Source organism: Crocuta crocuta, unplaced genomic scaffold (assembly GCF_008692635.1).
Source record: "Crocuta crocuta isolate KB4526 unplaced genomic scaffold, BGI_CrCroc_1.0 scaffold788, whole genome shotgun sequence".
Lineage (NCBI taxonomy): Eukaryota > Metazoa > Chordata > Mammalia > Carnivora > Hyaenidae > Crocuta > Crocuta crocuta.
In genome coordinates, this window is record NW_027530636.1 from 209,968 (window position 1) to 232,026 (window position 22,059).

The 22,059-nt window shown below is 38.9% G+C and overlaps 1 pseudogene; it reads right to left on the reverse strand.

The window, feature by feature from the left end:
- LOC144235138 (leucine carboxyl methyltransferase 1-like) lies at positions 1-8,407 on the reverse strand (annotated as a pseudogene).
- Positions 8,408-22,059: the final 13,652 nt, after the last annotated feature.

Here is a 22,059-nt window from a genome sequence, read left to right on the forward strand (position 1 = left end):
TCAAAGAGATGAATAAGTGATTTCCTTCAAACCTATTTCATTCCTCCTTTGGTTGTCCAACAAAGGTAGTAATGCTGGAAGAGCTGTTCGAGAAGCTCCATTTCACCCAAGAATTCAAAACTCTATTCTGCTTACTTTAGCTTGAGGCAATCTGCTGTACAGTTCCATCATGTTGACTGCTGATGCCTTTTCCCACCCATTACACGGGAACCGTTCTTTCTGTGACTCTAACAACTTGCAGGTCTCTACTCCTGCCAGGTAACACTGTCACCTCTGCAGGTTTTTTATCATTATCTGTCCAAACCGGTCATCCATGTATGTTCATAGTTTATGAACATGGCAGTCTCAAAACTGTTGGCTGACCACTTGAAAAGGCTGGCCTTCTGATCCAGAGTGATGTAAATCAGCACACATTCAGTTATCAGGAGTGTTAGCAATTATGGATTCATGTTCCATTTCTTTAGCTTCTCTTCCAGTTCAGGTACATCTCAGAGATCTGCTCCAATAATGGCATATCTTTTTGAATCCAAAAGGTGTCCATTGATTTGAAGTGTGCCCTCTGAATGTAATTCTGCAATGGATTGTGATAAGAAAGGCTTGTTTTTCATGCTACGCAGCTTTCTCGTGACTATCACTAGAAAATTGACTTCAGTACATTTACTTGGGAGATTGTTGACTTCGAGGGAGGCAGGATGGGGGAGAAGTAGGGAGCTCTGCACATTTCGCTCACCCTCATCTCTCAAACAGAGGAGGCCTGAAGCCATAAGACACTGAACCGCAGGAATTTGGGAGGAAAAGATACAGAGTCCACTAAGAAGACAACCTCATACGTGTGTGAGTGCAAACTGAGGAAGATAAAAATGGGCCAGGACCCAGAGACACAGTAAGGAGGGGAAGGAATCTCCTATGTGGGGAGCCACAGAGAGTTGAAGGGAAGAGAAAGAGTGGCTGAAACTGCTCATAGAACTGTCCCTGGAGAAGAGAAAAACCTTGGCTTGGGACAGACTATGATCCTCTTTCTAGCTGTGGTGCTGACTTTGGGCTGGGTGTCCTGGTCCCAGGTGGTGCCAGAAGAAACTGCTCCGCTGCTCTCCCAGCTCGATCCCCAGCTGGGAAGCAGGGCAGCCTGAAACTGCTCCGCTGCTCTCTCGGCTTGATCCCCAGCTTGGAATCGGCCCAGCCTGTAGGATTATATTTCAGGCAGTATCAATAAAGCTCATGAACAAAGACCTGGTAACGAGGTGGGGCTTGGGACATAGAAAATGGCCGACCTTGGCTACGCCTGCAACACAGGGAGATTGGACCCAAAAGAGTGATTTGCAACTCTTGGTTTGAGAAGGGACTGGGGCACTGACATTTTTCTCCCCACAACCACCAAGGTGGGACCTCAGGGAGTGGCCCTCAGGACACAGTAGAGACCAAGACCTGCCTACACCAAACCATGCCCATCCCCGCTAGAGAGCTGCTATTTTTTTTTCAGGAGCCTGGGGAAAGACCACCGTGGATGCACTGCGTGATTAATTCTATATCAATTCTTTCTATTCAGATATATTTCCCCCTATCTCATTCGTCTCCCTCCCCTCCACTGTACTGGACGCTCTGGTCATTGGTTTGCTTAAAGAGTCACATTTAATCCATTCTCTGGATGTATATTCTACATCTCCACCACTACCTTTCTCTCTCTCTCTGGAGTAATAAAACTATATGGTTTCTCTAAGTAACATTATCTTCGTTTCTTTCTCCTCACCTCCTACCATATTGTCCTCTTTCTCTCTCTGAATTAAGCCTCCTAGTCTTTCTGCCTGGTCATTGTCCAATTTTGCTTTCTCTCTGCCCTTGTCATTTGTCTCTTTGAATATGCTTTTCCATCAGCTCTGCATACACCTTACTCATTATTTGTAGCTGGAAATTCTGGTTTATGCTTTTAGACTATCCTTTATCTTTTGGGTTTCTTTCTTTCTTTCTTCCTTCCTTCCTTCCTTCCTTCCTTCCTTCCTTCCTTTCTTTCTTTCTTTCTTTCTTTCTTTCTTTCTTTCTTTCTTTCTTTCTTTCTCTCTTCTTTCTTTCTTTTCCCTTTCAGTTTGCTTTTTGTAGTATTTGTACGTTTACGTGCCTTTGTTCCCTGTGTGTTTGTCTGTTTTCTTTTCCAGGACTACCTCAAGAAACTAGCCAAGGTACACATGGTGGATAGTCCCAAATACCACTATGAGTAAGGAAATAAAATAACCAAAGTCTCAACAAGAGAGACCAAGAGACACCATTCAAAGAACACTTCCTGAATGGACAGGCCCTGGACAGTCAATGAGCTTTCACTGATATTGCAGTATTCTCAGATGCAGAATGTATAACAAGCTTTTAAAACTGACAAGACAGAAAGCTAGCCAAAATGATGAAATGGAAGAAATCTCCTCTAAAGAAATTCCAGGAAGAAATGACAGCTAAAGAACTGCTCAAAACAGATATAAGCAACATAACTGAAAAAGAATTTAAACAATAGTCACAAAATTAATCACTGGGCTTGAAAAAGTCATGAAAGACATCAGAGAAACTATTGCTACAAAGACTATGGAGCTTAAAAATAGTTGTGATGAATTAAATAATGCGAAAATGAGATGCATAATAAAATGGAGGCGTCCAATGCATGGATTGAAGAGGCAGAGAGGAGAAGAGGTGAATAGAAGACACAATTATAGAAAAAGAAGAAGCCAAGAAAAAGAGTGATAAACGGATCCAGGAACATGAAAGGAGAGTTCGAGAACGGAGTGATACAGTCAAACGAACAATATCCATATCATAGAAATTCCAGAAGAGGAAGAGAGAAAGAAAGGTGCTGAAGGAGTACGTGAACAAATTATACCCAAGAGGCACAGAGAACTCCCCTCAGACGTGACTTGAATCGATCTTCTGCACGACACATCATAGTGAAACTGGCTAAATATAAGGACAAAAAGAGAATTCTGAAAGCAGCTAGGGAGAAAAGGGCCCTAACATACAAAGAGAAACATATCAGAGTGGTGACAGACCTATCTACTGAAAATTTGCAGGCAAGAAAGGAATGGCAAGAAATCTTCAAAGTGATGAACAAACAAAAATATCCAGTCAAGAAATCACTATCCATCAAGCCTTTCATTCAGAATAGGAGAGATAAAAGTCTTCCCAAATAAACAAAAATCAAAAGAATAGATCACCACTAAACCAGCCCTACAAGAAATCCTAAGGGGGACTATATGAGGGAAATGTTGCAAGAAACACAACGTACCAGAGAAACCACCACAAGCATGAATCCTACGAAGAACACAATGACTCTAAACCCATATTTTTCAATAATAACACTAATGTAACTGGGCTGAATGCACCAATCAAAAGACATAGGACAGTAGAATGGATTTTAAAAAAACACCAAAATCCATCTATTTGCTGTCTACAGGAGACCCATTTTAGATCTGAGGACACCTTCAGATTGAAAGCAAGGGGGTGGAGAAATATCTATCATGCTACTGGAAGTCAAAAGAAAGCTACAGTAGCCATACTCATCAGACAAACTGGACTTTAAAGTAAAGACAGTAACAAGGGATGAAGAAGGGCATTGTATAATAATTACAGGGTCGATCCCTCAAGAAAAGCTAACAATTATAAATATCTAAGCACCAAATTCAGAAGCACCGAAATACATAAAACAATTAATCACAAACAGAAGCAGTCTTATTGATAAGAATTTAATACTCCACTGACAGCAATGGAGAGATCAACTTGACAGAAAATCACTAAAGAAACAATAGATGAGTGACACATTGGATCAGATGGATTTGGCAGATATATTTAGAACTCTACATACTGAGGTTATAGAATTCACTCTCTTTTCAAGTGCGCATGGCGCATTGTCCAAATAGATCACATACTGGGTCATAAAGCAACCCTCAATAAATATAAAAGAANCTGGGCTGAATGCACCAATCAAAAGACATAGGACAGTAGAATGGATTTTAAAAAAACACCAAAATCCATCTATTTGCTGTCTACAGGAGACCCATTTTAGATCTGAGGACACCTTCAGATTGAAAGCAAGGGGGTGGAGAAATATCTATCATGCTACTGGAAGTCAAAAGAAAGCTACAGTAGCCATACTCATCAGACAAACTGGACTTTAAAGTAAAGACAGTAACAAGGGATGAAGAAGGGCATTGTATAATAATTACAGGGTCGATCCCTCAAGAAAAGCTAACAATTATAAATATCTAAGCACCAAATTCAGAAGCACCGAAATACATAAAACAATTAATCACAAACAGAAGCAGTCTTATTGATAAGAATTTAATACTCCACTGACAGCAATGGAGAGATCAACTTGACAGAAAATCACTAAAGAAACAATAGATGAGTGACACATTGGATCAGATGGATTTGGCAGATATATTTAGAACTCTACATACTGAGGTTATAGAATTCACTCTCTTTTCAAGTGCGCATGGCGCATTGTCCAAATAGATCACATACTGGGTCATAAAGCAACCCTCAATAAATATAAAAGAATTGAGATCATGCCATGCACACTTTCAGACCAGCAATGCTATGAAACTTGAAATCTACAACAGGAAAAAGTCTGGAAAACCTCCAAAAACATGGAGGTTAAAGAACACCCTATGAACGAATGGGCCAGCCAGGCAATGAGAGAAGAAATTAAAAAATATATGGAAACAAATGAAAATGAAAATACAACAATCCAAACTCTATGGGATGTGACAAAGGCAGTCCTAAGAGGAAAGTACTCTGCACTCTAGGCCTATTTCAAGAAATCAGAAAAAGTGCAAATACAAAATCTAACAGCGCACCCAAAGGAACTAGAAGGAGAGCAACAAGAGCACCCCAAACCCAGTAGGAGAAGAGAAATAATAAAAATCAGGGCAGAAATAAACAATATAAAATCCAAAAAACCAGTTGAACAGATCAATAAACCAAGAGTTGGTGTTTTGAAAAAAATAAGCAAAATTAATAAACCTCTAGCCAGGCTTGTCAAAAAGAAAAGAGAGAGCACCCAAATAGACAAAATCATGAATGGATTTATTACAACCAATCCCTCAGAAATACAAGCGGTTATCAGGGAATACTGTGAAAAATTGTATGCCAACAAACTAGACAACTTAGAAGAAATGGACAAATTCCTAAACAGACACGCACTACCAAAATTCACACAAGAAGAGATAGAAAATCTGAACATACCCATAACTAGTGAAGAAATCGAATCAGTTATCAAAAATCTCCCAATAAGTAAGAACCCTGAGTCAGATGGCTTCCCTGGGGAATTCTACCAGACATTTAAATCAGAGTTAATACCCATTCTTCTCAAGCTATTCCAGAAAATAGAAATTGAAGGAAAACTTCCAGACTCATTTTATGAAGCCAGCATCACTTTGATTCCCAAGCCAGACAGAGACCCAGCAAAAAAGGAGAACTATAGGCCCATATCCTTGATGAATACGGATGCAGAAATCCTCAATAAGATACTTGCAAATCGAATCCAACAGCACATAAGAAGAATTATCCACCAAGATCAAGTGGGATTCATCCCTGGGTTACACGGCTGGTTCAATATTCACAAATCAATCAATGTGATACATCATATTAACAAAAGAAAAGATAAAAACCATATGATCCTGTCGACAGATGCAGGAAAAGCATTTGACAAGATATAGCATCCCTTCTTATAAAGACCCTCGAGAAAGTCGGGATAGGAAAAACTTACTTAAACATCATAAAAGCCATCTATGAGAAGCCCTCAGCTAACATCATCCTCAATGGGGAAAAACTAAGAGCTTTCCCCCTGAGACCAGGAACACGCCAGGGATGTCCACTCTCACCACTGTTGTTTAGCATAGTGCTGGAAGTCCTAGCATCAGCCATCAGACAACAAAAGGAAATAAAAGGCATCAGAATTGGCAAAAAAGAAGTCAAACTTTTACTTTTTGCAGACAACATGATACTATACATGGAAAACCTGATAGACTCCACCAGAGGCCTACTAGAACTGATCCATGAATTCAGCAAAGTTGCAAAATCAATGTAGAGAAATCAGTTGCATTTTTATACACCAATAATGAAGCAACAGAAAGAGAAATCAAGAAACTGATCCCATTCAAAATTTCACACATACAAAAAAACATAGAATACCCTGGAATAAACCTACCCAAAGATATAAGAGATCTGTATGAAGAAAACTATAAAAAACTTATGAAGGAAATTGAAGAAGACACAAAGAAATGGAAAAATATTTCATACTCATGAATGGAAGAATAAATATAATTAAAATGTCATTACTACCCAAAGCAATCTACACATTCAATGCAATCTCAATCAATATTGCACCAGCATTTTTCTCAAAACCAGAACAAACTATCTTAAACTTTGTATGGAACCATAAAAGACCGCCAAAGTAATCTTGAAGAACAAAACCAAAACAGGAAGCATCACAATCCCAGACTTTAGCCTCTACTACAAAGCTGTAGTCATGGTAGTAGAGTAATTACAGTAATGTAATGGCACAAAAACAGACACGTAGACCAATGGATAGAATAGAGAACTCAGAACTGGACCCACAAATGTATAACCAACTAATCTTTGACAAAGCAGGAAAGAGTATCCAATGAAAAAAAGACAGCCTCTTTAACAGATGGTGCTAGGAAAACTGGACAGCAACATGCAGAAGAATGAAACTAGATCATTTTCTCACACCATAAACCAAAATAAACTCAAAATGGATAAAAGACCTAAATATGAGACAGGAAACCAGTAAAGCCCTAGAGGAGAAGGCAGGAAACAACCTCCTTGACCTCAACCGCAGCAATTTCTTTTTTGACGCAACCCCAAAGGCAAGGGAATCAGGAGCAAAAATGAACTATTGGGACCTCATCAAGATAAAAAAAACTTCTGCTCGGCAAAGGAAACAATCCATAAAACTAATAGGCAACCGACAGAATGGGAAAAGATAGTTGCAAATGACATATTAGATAAAGGGCTAGTATCCAAAATCTATAAGGAACTCACCAAACTCCACACCTGAAAAACAAATAATCCATTGAGGAAATAAGCAGAAGACATGAACAGACACTTCTCCACAGAGGACATCCAGATGACCAACAGACACGTGAAACGATGCTCAGCATCCCTCATCATCAGGGAAATACAGATCAAAACCACACTGAGATATCTCCTCACGCTGGTTAGAGTGGCTAAAATGAACAAATCAAGAGACTGGATGCTGGCAAGGATGTGGAGAAACAGGCACCCTCCTTCACTGTTGGTGGGAATGTAAACTTGTGCAACCCCTCTGGAAAACAGTGTGGAGATTCCTCAAAAAATTAACAATATAACTGCTCTATGATCCAGCAATAGCACTGCTAGGAATTTACCCAAGGGATACAAGAGTGCTGATGCATAGGGTGCATGGACCTCAATGTTCATAGCAGCACTTTCAACAATAGACAAATCATAGAAAGAGCCTAAGTGTCCATCAACTGACAACTGGATCAAGAAGATGTGGTTCATCTATACAATGGAATACCACATGGCAACGAGAAAGAATGAAATCTGGCCATTTGTAGCAATGTGGATGGAACTCTTGGGTGTTATGCTGAGTGAAATAAGTCAGGTAGAGAAGGACAGATACCATATGTTTTCACTTATAGGTGGATCAGGAAAAACTTAATGGAGGACAATGGGGGAGGAGAAGGAGAAAAATAGTTGGGGAGAGGGAGGAAGGCAAACCATGAGAGACCCTTGAATACTGAGACTGTTGAATACTGAGAACAAACTGAAGGCTCATGGGGGTTGGGGAGGGGGGAAGGAGGGTGATGGGCATGGACGAGGGCACTTGTGGGGATGAGCACTGGGTGTTATATGGAAACCAAATTGACAATAAACTATGAAAGAAAAAAAAAGAAAGGGCAAGTAAAAAAATATTTACTTGGGAGATCTTCATCTTTTCATCTCCAGAAGGCGGTATGCATCCCAGACCCAAGGTTTGGAATTTGACAATGATGTTCTGTCTTCAGTAAAAACGCTGACTGACACCATGTACTTGACCAAAATATCTTGTTTATTTCAGGGGCCTTCCTCTTCTTAGACAGTCTTACAAAATGCTGGATGTAAGGGTCATGCCAGTAGCCAATGCTTACTGTAAACCTAAACAGACTTTGAGTTTGTTTCCTTTCTGGTGAGCTCTGCTGCTTTTTCAAGTATATCTGCAGGCCTTAAGTGTTGAATCACCTTTCGCATATAGAAGCATCTTTGGAAGTGGCATGTACACCCTCGTCATCTGTGTCTGTTAAGGAAGAAGAGCAGGAGGTGAAGAGGGTCCCCTCAGGCTAGTGGCTGTGTGCGTGGAGGTTTTGGAGTGCTATCTCACTGGGGACATGGAAGTGGGATCCACAGATGCCTGGGGAAAGTGCAAGTCTCCAAGAAGGCAGGAGAGATGTGTACATAGCTTTCTTATTCAGATCCTGAGACAGACGATTCATGTCAACTTTGAACAAGGAAATTAACTATTATATGGTTAACAGAATTTAAGTCAACAGATAAAAAGCAGTTATAAGTCACTACCAGAAAGATCACTAAGGGTTCTTAACATACCTACAATCTACAATATCAGTGTTTTCCATCTGAAAGTATAGAAATCACATAATAAAATTATGATGGTTGTTTATACAGTTGACCCTTGAACAATACAGATATGAACTGTGCAGGTCCGGTTATACATGCATTTTAAAATAAATACAATACTGTAAGTGTATTTTTGTTTCCTTATGATTTTCTTGATATTTTCTTCTCTTTAGCTTACTTTATTGTAAAAAAATATATATATGTAAAAAAAATATATATATATACTATATGTGTTTATTGACTATGTCATTGGTAAGGCTTCCATTCAACAGTAGGCTATTAGTAGTTAAGTTTAGGGGGAGTCAAAAGTCATACACAGATTTTCAGCATTGTTGACCTGTTCATTGTTTAAGGGTCAACTGTAGTTCTAAAACTTCTGAAAGGAAATTCAATTAACAAATTGATTCCAACTATATATAAAAGAAGATTAATACACCATAACTTGGGTTTATCCTAAGTGTGCAAGATAGTTTAATATTAGAAAATCCATAAGTGTAATTTATTACATTAACAGATAAAAAGAGGGGTGCCTGGGTGGCTCAGTTGGTTAAACATATGAGTCTTGGTTTTGGCTTAGTTCATAATCTCACAGTTGGTGGGACTGAGCCCTGCATTGGACTCTGTGTCCATTATTGGGATTCTCTCTCTTTCTCTCTCTGCCACTCCATGGCTCATTCCCTAGATCACACACTCTCTCTCTCTCTCAAAATAAATAAATAAAAATTTTAAAAAACAGATAAAAAGACAAAAGTAAAAAAATAAGAGACGGGCTCCTGGGTGGCTCATTCAACTACATGTCTGATTACTGCTCAGGTCATGATCTCACAGTCTGTGAGTTCAAGCCCCACGTCAGGCTCTGTGCTGACAGCTCAGAGCCTGGTGCCTGCTTCAGATTCTGTGTCTCCCTTTCTCTCTGCCACTCCCCTGCTCACTCTGTCTCTTTCTCTCTCAAAAATAAACATTAAAAAGAATTTTTAAAAGAGAGGAGAGAGGGGCGCCTGGGTGGCTTAGTCGGTTAAGCGTCCGACTTTCGCTTGGGTCATGATCTCGCGGTTCGTGGGNGGAGAGAGAAAAGGCATTGATCAAATTCAACACACACTAATACAAACTCTCAGTAAATGAAAAATAGGAGAAAAAATTCGTATACAGAGAAAGAATGTGAATGAAAAGTGAGAAACAAACATCATCCTAAACAGGAACTGTTAGAATCACTCATTTTAAAATCAGGAATGAGGGGCACCTGGGTGGCTCAGTTAGTTAAGCGTCCGACTTCGGCTCAGGTCATGATCTCATGGTTCATGGATTAGAGCCCCACGTCGGGCTCTGTGCTGACAGCTAGCTCAGAGCCTGGAGGCTGATTCAGATTCTGTGTCTTCCTCTCTCTCTGACCCTCCCCTGCTCATGCTNTGGATTAGAGCCCCACGTCGGGCTCTGTGCTGACAGCTAGCTCAGAGCCTGGAGGCTGCTTCAGATGCTGTGTCTTCCTCTCTCTCTGACCCTCCCCTGCTCATGCTCGCTCTCTCTCTCAGAAATAAATAAAGCATTACAAATAGTAATAAAATAAAATCAGGAATGATACCATGATACTCACTTTAATTATTTTGATTTTGTGTGACATTAAAAGCTACACATGGTGTAAGAAAATAAGAGAAATAAATTACAGGCATAAGATCTAGAAAAGAAAAAATAAAATTTATAATTCTTGGTTGATATGATGGTTAATGCTTAAAATGCACAAAAACCTATGGATAAATTATTAGAAAAAATAGAAGCACCTGGCAAGTTAGCTGATTATAAGATTAATGTGTGTGTGTGTGTGTGTTCATTTATTTTGAGAGAGAGACACACAAAGAGAACACGAGTAGGGAAAGGGCAGAGAGAGACTACCAAACAGGCTCCATGCTGCTACGGTGGGACTCGAACTCACCAATGGTGAGATAATGACCTGAGCCAAAACCAAGAGCCAGATGCTTACCTGACAGAGTGACCCAAGCACCTATAAGTTATATATATAATGTATATATAGTAATGCTTATTTATTTATTTTTGAGAGAGAGAGTGTGAGCAGGGGGAGCAGCAGTGAGAGGAGAGAGAAAGAGAGAGAGGGAGAGGGAGAGGGGGGAAAGGATGAGAGGGAGAGGGGGAGAGGATGAGAGAGAGAGAGAGAGAGAGAGAGAATCCCAAAAGGCTCCTTGTTGTGAGTATAGAGCCTGACACAGAGCTTGATCTCATGGAGTATGAGATCATGACCTGAAATCAAGAGTTGGATGCTTAACCACCAACTGAGCCACCCAGGAGCCCCAAGATTTATGTATTTTAAAAGTCAGTTGATATTTTCCTTGTGCTATCATCAAACAACTGAAAAATGTAATTAAAGAGAAGACACCATTGTAAATCAGAGAATACCAAGTACTAGGAATAAATATAACAAAAGAAATACAATACCCTTAGAAAGTCAGAAAACTTATTAGAATATGTATTAAAAGACTTAATAGACCAGATTCATGAGTAGCAAAACTCAATATTACAGAAATGTCAGCTTTCCCCAAATTAATCTATAGATTCAAAGCAATTTCAATCAAAATGCAATAGGATTTTTATGACACTGGAGAAAATGATTGCAAAATGTACATAGGAGAGAAAAAGGCAAAAGGTTGGGCGCTTCTAAAAAAGAAAATCAAGTACCAGGGACTTTCTCTAATAAATACCAACAATTATACAAAATGATAAAAATTAAGAGAAGCTACAAAGATAGACAAATTGACTAATAGACTAGGATAGTGAGCCCAGAATAGACCCAGATGTATATGTAACTTTGGTATCTCAGTATGTACAAATACCAGCTGTAAAACTATGATATATACTATATAACAGAATATTATTTAGACTTAACAAGGAAAGAAATTCTAACACATGCCACAACATACATGAACCTTATGGATATTATGCTAAGTGAAATGAGCCAGTCACAAAACGGCAGATACTGGGGGCACCTGGCTTGCTCAGTGAACAGATCATGCAACTCTTGATCTTGGGATCATGAGTTCAAGGGTGGAGCCTACCTTTAATAAAAGAAATAAAGAAGCAAGCCAGTAAGCAAGCAAGCAAGGACTTTGTGATTCTATTTATATGAGGTATGTAGAGTGACCAAATTCATAGTGACAGAAAGCAGTATGGTAGTTGCTAATCCGCTATTTGAGGACAAATAAATGCCCTTTCCCCTGACCTGTTATTAAATACTTATTTGTTGGAGATTAATGAAGCTGGAAAAAAGGAAAAACCATATTAAGTGTTTATTATGAACACAACCTTCAAAATACTTGCCATAAAGTGATTTGTGTGTGTGTCCTTGTGTGTATGTATGCACCTACATATAATACACAAACTTAAAAATACCAAATTTCATTTTTAAAAGCTAAGTAATGAGAGTCAGAACAAAAATGAGCAAAAACAGTTTTGGCGACATCTGTGTTTCCATCCTGGGAAACCCTGTAGGAACATGAACAATAAGAGATTCAAGTTACATTCAAGACCCACAGATAATATTTTTTACATCTTTGTGACAGACATTGGTCAACCACAAAAGCAGTCTCCCCCAGGCAGCATATTCCACAGACAGGATAACTATGACAAAAATGAACTACGAGTTTAAAACCTCCAATTAGAAACCAAGAAGAAGTCAGTTTTTAGCCAAGTATCATGAAATGATAGCATGATTCATTGATCACAAACTACAGCATGTTGGAAGTAAGCTACTGTATAAAGAAACCTGCTTTATGAAATATAGGCATAACAACAATTAAACAAGGCAATTGATCCAGTAATGAATCTTTTACTTTGCCTTTAAAAAGGGGAGCATTTGGCATACACATGCAAAAAAATAAGTGCTTGTTCAAAAAGAAGTGGGAGATGAAAGTTGTTAGGAGATGAGAAATCAAGACAAATTAGGTCTTTAAATTTTTTTGATGTTTATTTTTTTTCTAAAAATCAATACATATAATTTCCGTAAAAAACAGAAATGTAGAAAAACATCACATAGTCTGTTCTTCAAACAAAACACAACTACTAGGCATTTTTAACTTACTTGTAAATCACACACTGTATCATTTGTGTATGTATGTAAACTTTTTAACTTATCCCATACAATTAATCATATTGTATATTTTCTCATATTGCTACAGTCTTATAACAAATTTTTAAGGAATATATAATACTCCATTAAGGAAATACAGATCTTGTGCATGTCCCCCCTCACTTATAACCCCTAGTTCTTCAACATATTCTATTTCTGTTATGTTTCTTGTATGTCTTATCTTTCCAGATATTTCTACATATACAAGCAGGTGAATGTGTGTGTGTGTGAGAGAGATGATAGCATACTAAACAAACTTTTCTCCCTTGCTTCATTTCCTTACTTAAAATATGTCATTAGAGATCATTCTTTATTACTGCATAACATCTACCTTATTTTTATTTTTAAAATTGTGGTACCATATACAAAACATAAAATCTACCAGCTTAACCATTTTAAAGTGTGCAGTTCAGTAGTGTTAGGTAGATTCTTTGTGTGACCAACCTCTTTGTGTGTGTGACCATCTTTGTGAGACCAATCTCTAGAACTTTTTCTTCTTACAAAACTGAAACACTGTACCTGTTAATCAATCAACCCCATTCTCCTTTCCAAGCCCCTGACAACCATTATTCTATTTTCTGTTTCTATGAATTTGACCACATTGTACCGTATGTAAGTGGATTGATACAATATTTGTCTTTTTGTGTCTGCTTATTTCCCTTATTTCCCATTATTCCCTTAGAATAATGTCTTCAAGGTTTATTTATCATGTGTCAGAATTGTCTACCTTTTTATAGTTGACTAATATTTCAGTGTGTATACACCCAGTTTGTTTATCCATTCATCTTTCCATGGACATTGAAACATTGTGTTGTTTCCACCTTTGACTATTGTGAATAATGCTGTGAACAGAGGTGTACAGATATCTCTCCAAGATCCTGCTGTAAATTCTCTTGGATATATTTACACAGAAGTGGGATTGCTGGATCATGGGATAATTCAATTTTTAATTTTTTGATGAATCGCCATAGTGTTTTCTACAGTGGCTACACCATTTTACATTCCTAGCAATAATACACAGGGTTCCAATTTTTCCGCATGTTCATCAACACTTGTTGATAGTAGCCATCCTAATGGGGGTGAGGTGGTATCTCATTATGGTTTTGATTTGCATTTTCTTAATGATTAGTGGTATTGAGCATCTTTTCATGTACTTGTTAGCCATTCTTATTTTTTTAAGAGCTTAATATTATTATACATAGAAACTATAATTTTTATAATTAATATCCTGGTTAAATAAACTATATCAGTTGCTGTTAAAAACAAAACTGCAATGACTCTCCTTTTACATTCTTCTGGTTTCCATTAAAAAAAAATAAACCTTTACATGGGGGCACCTGGATGGGTTAGTAGGTTGAGCGTTTGACTTCAGCTCAGGTCATGATCTCATGGTTTGTGGGTTTGAGCCCCACATTGTGCTCTGTGCTGATAGCTCAGAGCCTGGTCTCTGCTTTGGATTCTGTGTCTCTTTCTCTCTCTGCTCATGCTCTGTCTTTCTCTCAAAAATAAAGAAGCATTTTTAAAAAATCTTAAAAAAATAAACCTTTCCATTATGGAATTTCAAATATACACTAAAGTAGGCAAACCAATATGAAGAACTCCATATACCATTGATCCAGCTTCAACAGTTACCATCTTCTGGCCAATTTTGTTTCACTGACACTCTTACCTATATCCTTCACCCCCACATTTTATTTTAAAGAAAATCCCAGTCATTATATCATTTACTTTATAATTAGTTCCCCTCGTATCTTTAAAACTTGTAGTTTTTATGTGCACACAATACATCTGTAAGATAAATTCCAAAATGTAGATTTTCTGGGTCAAAGTGGAGCTGAATTTTACATTGTGATAGATATTGTTCACTTGTCCTCAGTAAAAATTGTGTAGATTTATTCTCTCATCAACAGTAAATCAAAGTACCTGTGTTCCCTATATTCTCATCAGAATAGCATATTGTCAAACTTTAATCTTTGCCTTTATGTGAAAAATGTTTTTTTTAACATTTTATTTATCACATTGGATACCTTCTTGTACTTTTAAAACATTTCTATTTCTCTTCTTCTGTGGAAACTTGTGTATATACCTTGTCTATTTCTCTGAGTGGTTTAACTTTCTCTTACTGACTCCTTTTGTAACAAGGAAATTAGACCTTTTTTTGGTTGCTATTTGCCATATCTGTTTGCTCTGCAGAAATTTTAATATTCCTATTTGGTCACATTTATTAATCTTTAATTTTACGATTTCTGGGGTTTGTATCCTGTTTGGAAAGTCTCTCCAGAGCAATCTTAATTGTTTTCTTCTAATATGCCCCCCTTTTGTTTTTTACATGTGAACCTTTGTCCTGTTTAGAATTAATTTTGATATAAGAATATCAAAGGCACCCAGTAACCACTCCGCGCATATACAGGCTAGTGGGACACATAGTTATAAAATCTGATATCCTGGGGCGCCTGGGTGGCTCCCGTGGTTAAGCGTCCTACTTCGGCTCAGGTCATGATCTCACAGTTCGGGTTCGAGGCCCGCGTCGAGCTCTGTGCTGACAGCTCAGAGCCTGGAGCCTGCTTCAGATTCTGTGTCTCCCTCTGTCTCTGATCCTCCCTGCTCACTCTCTCGGTCTCAGAAACAAATTAAAAAAACATTTAAAAAATTTTTAAAAATCTTATAAGCTGAAGAAATCATTTGTGCTGTGTAAATAACCTATATTACATCCTTTATTACAACCTGGCAGATTTCAGCTTTTGGTACAGCTAATAAGCGAAGAGGATGAGAACCAGTAAGGGAAGAAACAATGCAGAGACAAGACCGTCTCAAAAAATGTTAACTCTTCCAAATTCACCATTTATTTGTAAGCCCCGTGAAATCCTAAAGGGCACTCCAGAACGTGCCAGGCTCCGTGCCCAGGGATTCAGCACTGGCCAATGCACAAAAGGACCACTCCGAGAGTCTGGGAGCTGATTCCACCTTCTCACCAAGTCACCCAGATGGGGCAACACTCTGGGACCAGAGTCTTGCGCAGAGCCACGCGGTCCGTCAGCCCAGCGGGAGGCGTCTCGAAGATGGAAAGCCTAACAGTTCCTCCGCTCGCGGGGTGACGCCGTCAGCCCTGAGGGACAGCAGAGGCCAGTCCCATGATGTCCAACGCAAGTCCGGAGCTCTGGGGAAGCCTTCGGCGGGCCGTCGGCCCTTGTCCCCGCCCAACGGGTTAGGTCTGTGGCGCGTGCCTCGGGGCGGAGCTGGGCGGGAGAGAACAGGCGGGGGCGGAGCTGAGGCGGAGCTGGAAGTGGGGCTCGGACGATAGGGCGGGACTGGGCGGTGCGGAGACTCAGGGGCTGAGCAGGGGATGGGGGGAGGGAGTGGGAGGTGCCNGCCCCCAGGGGTTCTCGGACCAAGGCTGGCGGTCTCCAGTGAGAGGTTCCACTAGGTATTGGTGACGTGTCCAATATCGCCTAAGTGCTTCGAGGGCTTAGCGCAGCACCCCACGGCGGATGCTTGTGGAGTGAATAATTCATCTTCCAGATGTTGAAGCACGTATATAGATAGATAGACCAGAGGCTCTCAACCGTCTTGGTCTTCGCACTCATTTTAAAAATAAAAGAACTTTTTGCTTGTGATGGTTATGCCTGTAGATGTTTACTGGATTAGAAATGAAATCTGAGGCACTTAAAAATATTTGACTCATTAGAGAAACAAATTCATGATACGTTAACAGACCTAACACATTTTTATGAAAAATCTTAATTTTCATAAACAAACAAATCAGTGCGAGGAGTGGTGTCCTTTTCCATTTTGCAAATCTCTTAATTGTCTGCCATAGTAGGACACTGGGGTTTCCTAAATGCGTTGCATTCAGTCTGTTGCAATGTATTTTGATTGAACTGTGTGAAGAAATTGTGTGAAGAAAATCTGGCCTTAAACAAATATGTAGCTGGAAAAGGGAGGAGTGTTTTAATAGCTTTTTCACCTTACAAAACTGAAACTCTATACCCATTAAACACAAGTTTTCCTTCCTCCCTACCAACCCTTGGGTAATTCCTGTTCTGTTGTTTGTCTCCCATTTTGATGATTCCAGGTACCTCATATAAGTGTAATCAATTATACAGTATTTGTCTTTTAGTGATTGGCTTATTTTATTCATTTAGCGTAATATGCTCAAGGTTCATCCATGTTTTATCATGTTAGAATTTTCTTACTTTTTAGAGCTGAATAATATTCCGTTGTTTGTAAGTACTGTTCATTTGTTTTATCTCTTCATCCTTTGATGGTTACTTGGGGTGCTTATATGTTTTACCTATTGTGAATAATGATGCTATGAACATAGGTATGCATTCTTTAATTGAAAAATTTTAAAGTTTATTTATTTATTTTGAGAGAGAGTATGCATGCATGTGTACAAGTTGGGTAGCAGTAGAGAGAGAATCCCAAGCAGGCTCCATGCTGTCATCACAGAGCTCCATGTGGGGTTCAGTGTCACAAACTGTGAGATGATGACCTGAGCCGAAATTAAGAGTTGGACTCTTAACCCACAGAGCCACTGAGGTGCCTCTCTTTAATTGAAGTGTTTATAGATTCACATACAGTTACAAGAAATAAATCAGAGAGATCCAGTGTATCCTTCACCCAGTTTCCCCCAATGATAATATTTTGCAAAATTGTAGTACAGTATCAGTCATGATATTGGCGGTAATACAATCCATCAATCTTACTCAGCTTTCCCACTTTTACTTGTAGTCATCTGTGTGTGTGTGTGTGTGTGTGTGTGTGTGTGTTTAGTTCTGTGTAATTTTATCACAAGTGTTGGTGCATGTGACTATCACCACACTAGATCTAGAACAGTGAGTTCTAGCATCACAGGATACCACATGTTGCCATGTTATACCCACACCCACCTCCATGGTTTCTTCCTTTCTTAAAGCCTGGAAACCACTCATCTGTTTAGCACTTTTTAAATTTTGTCATTTCAAAAATTTTATAGAAGCAAAATCAGACATATATAACCTTTTGGGATTGCCTTTTTAAAAATCCAGCTTAATTCCCTAGACATGCCTCTAAGTTGTGCATATCATAGTTCTTTGTTGTGGCTGAGTATGGGGCAGTCTGTTTGCCAGTTGAAGGACATTTGGGTTGTTTCTAGGTGTGGGCTGTTAATAATAAAGGTACCATGAATAATTGCGAACAGGTTGTTACGTAGATACAAGTTTTCCTTTCTTTGGGATACATATCCAAGAGTGTAAGTACTGAGTTGTATGATAATTTCAGTTTTCACTTTCTAAGAAATTGATGGATTATTTCAAAGTGGCTGGATCATTTTCATCAAGAATAGTTATAAGAGAAGTTGCTATTCTTTTCCTGCAAGTCCATGGAGGTGAGGAATTCAGCTGCACCACTAAGTTATACCCATCTTTGCTTTTGCATTGTTAGTGAAAGTGTCAGTACAGTGCAAAAGGCTACAGCAATTTTTTATGGAACTTCTTGGCGCCACTATAAAAAGGGGTTTGATCTCCCAGACCTCTTGTAAAGGTCTTGGAGAGTCCCCACCACCTACACCCACTACCTCCTCCACAGTTTTAAGATTACATTTTGAGAACCGCTGTTAATGACATAATCCTAAATGATGAGGGAAGTGGAGATATTTGGTATATTTTTAAAAGAATATATGGAAAGATTTCTCCTAAAATATGTATTAAAGGATTGTTGTAGTGTGTGTGTTTTAGTTTTGGGAAGTTTTTAGTGGGACTTACTAGCTAAGACTTGAAGAATTACTATGGAAAAAGCAGTTTTCTGGCCTTAAGGATTCTCATGACAGGATGACTAGTGTTGTTATGAAAAGGGAAAATGTCATGGCAGTAAGTGTATTCCTGAAACTTCAGTGCTGTATGCCTGTTTGTATGGGTGAGGAAGTTGGGCTCTGAATTTTTAAGAAAACTAATTTGGGGCGCCTGGGTGGCTCAGTCATTTGAGCGTCCAACTTTGGCTCAGGTCATGATCTCACAGTTGGTTGGTTTGAGCCCCGTGTTGGGCTCTGTGCTTATAGCTAGCTCAGGGCCTGGAGCCTGTCTTTGGATTCTGTCTCTCCCTCTCTCTCTGTCCCTTCCCTGCTCGTACTGTCTTTCTCTCTCTCAAAAAATAATTAAAATATTAAAAAAGAAAACTAATGAAAATTAGGTAGTGGGAAGATACCTTCAGTTCTGGTTGTTATGTGCTGTACGAGATTAGAGAAAACAATACATCAGGACTGCTGTCTTGATTTTTTTTTTTTAAGTTTTATCATCGATATACAATGTTATAGTTTCAGGTATACAACGTAGTTATTGGACAATTCCATACATTACAAAATGCTTACCACAATAAATGCAGTTATCAATGGTCACCATACAATGTTGTTAAGTAGTATTCTATAATCCCTCTGTTATGCTTTTTAGCACCCTGACTTAATTTATTTTAGAACCTGAAATCTGTACCTGTAAATGCCCTTCACCTGTTTCGTCCTTGCCCTGCATCCCTTNTCAGTTTGTTCTCAGTATTTATGAGTCTGTTTCTGTTTTGTTTTGTTTGTTCATTTTTGTTTTTTAGATTCCACATGTTATTATTCTCATCCCTTTCCTTTTTGGTAGCCCCTTGAACCGTCTTCTGGAAAGCTCTTTCTCCTTGCCAAATGTGGATATAGCACTTGAGCTTTCCTGTCTTCCTAGAGAGGACCTTTCTGCCCCTCCACTGGGTCAGAGAAACTTCAGTAGATATAGCAGATCTATAATGGGAGAGCAGAGCTTTGCTCTGAGAGTCTCTATTTTTAATAGTGTTGTATTTGTTCGTCAGATAATCATTTACATAAACCCCAGTGTAGGTCATGTTCTTAGTTAAGGTTGCACTTAAATAGAAGGCAGACATCTCAGGCCATTTGTCGATTTTACATTTCTTGTAATTACGCTTTAAGCTGTGGTTTCCCACCCACAGGAATATTATCTACATTACATGCTGGACTGTTGCCATGTTGTCTTCCAAAAACTCCAATTTTAAGATACTTGAGAAGCAAAAGCTGCTCTACCTGCTGCCACACACTGTGCGTTCTGCCCCACAGTGCTTTTATCTCCCCTCATACTGGTATCATCTCATCTCTTTTATTTGATCTCATCAGACATTTCTACGCTGGAGTTCACAGGGGGAGGGGAGGAAACATTTTCCTGCATATTTCTCTTTTTTTTCCCTTCATGTTGGAGCATGTTTTGTAATTTGATGAGTCCACAAAGACATTTAACTTGGGGTTTGGGAAGCTACAGATAAGTCAGGCTCTGAATAGTGTGTTCTGTGTAGGGTAGGAAAAAGGGGTGCTAGCAGTTGAGTTCGAATGCTGACAGATTGTTGAGGGTGGGAGACACCTGAAGTCTGGGGTCTTATCAGGATGTCTGATGTATGATAAAGTGAGACAACAGATAAAAACTGTTTATAAAAAATGTTTATATACACACACATTCTGTGTGTACAAAAATGCACTCATAGTCGTACTGTTTTCCAGTTGCTTTTTTTTTTAATATTGTAAAAAATCTTAGTAAAATATACGTTAACAAACTGTGCCGTCTTAATCATTTTTCAGTGTACATTCAGTGGCATTACATACATTCACGGTGGGGTACAACCATCACCAGAACATCATCTCCAGAACTTTGTCATTATCCCAAACTGAAATTCTAGGCCCATTAAACAGTATTTCCCCATTCCTGGCAATTGTATTTTTTCTAACTTAATAAGCTGTGTGGCATATCTAGATCTACTATAAGTTTTTCACTTTAGATTTAGTGGCTGTGTATAGTAATTCAAAATATTCATGTGATGTGACTTATATAACCAGCCCTTGATGGACATTTCAGTTCCAGATTTTTGTTATTACAGGCCCTTTAAACATGTGTGCCGTGCTTCTGTGGGAGATCCCTGAGAGGAGAGTGGGTATGTGCATGGATGGTTGGACCTGTGCCCCAATCCCAGTTCTGTCCCTTCATGGCTCTGTGGCCTTACCCGGTCAAGCTCTTTAAGGCTTGTTTCCTTAATTTATTAAGTAATATCTATCTCAGAGAGTCATTGTGAGAATGAAATATGGCAAATAATAAAAATTTCTGAAAGATACAAATGCAGTTGTTAGTAATTGTTGCCCCTGGAAAGGCAGTCTATGAATCTAAGGAGTTTAGGAATCTAGAATGAGGGAAATTTTTTTAACTGTGTGCCTTTTTGTACGGTTTTGATTTTTTAAAAATTCTTTTTTAATATTTTTTATTTTATTTATTTATTTTTTAAAATGTTTTTATTTATTTTTGAGAGAGAGAGAGAGAGAGAGAGAGAGCCAGCAGGGGAGGGGCAGAGAAAGAGGGAGACACAGAATCTGAAGCAGACTCCAGGCTCTTAGCTGTCAGCACAGAGCCCAAATCGGGACTCGAACCCGTGAGCTGTGGGATCATGACCTGAGCCAAAGTCGGAGGCTTAACTGACTGAGCCACCCAGGTGCCCCTTATTTTTTTGATAGCACAAGCAGGAGAGGGTCAGAGAGGGAGACAGAGAATATGAAGTGGGCTCTGTGCTGATAGCAGCGAGCCTGATGTGGGGCTCAAACTCAGAAAGCACATAATTGTGACCTGTGCCGAAGTCAGATGTTCAACCAATGGAGCCGCCCAGGCACCACTGTTTTGATTCTTTTTTAACCTTGTGCATGTAAAATTTTTCAATGAATCAAACTTCATGTCAGGAACATAGCAGGTGCTCAGATAATGGTAACTATAGTTGTTGATGTTGATTTTTTCCTATCATCCTGGTTCTTTGTTCCAAGCTTACAACTTGTGACTTCACTGTCTATTAAAGGCATTGATATAATCCCTTGTGATTTCTTCCTTTTCTTTACTTCCTGTACACACATTCTTGCTGAGTTCCTCAGAATTTTTTTTTCTAATCCATACTTCTCCTTTCTTACTTCTTTTCAACCCTCATCCTGATTAACTTTCAAGTGAGTGTAAGAAAACAATATTAAGGCTGAAAAAAGACTTTAGAGAATGCAAAATAAAATACATATGCATATTAAACATTTGAGATGGAAAACATAAATTTGTGTATTCCTGTTTGTCATTTTTTTTTTAATGTTTTATTTATTTCTAGGAGAGAGAGAGAGACAGTGTGAGCAGGGGAGGGTCAGAGAGAGAGGGAGTCACACACTGAAACAGGCTCCAGGCTCCGAGCGGGCAGTCAGCACAGAGCCCGACACGGGGCTCGAACCCACGAACCGCGAGATCATGACC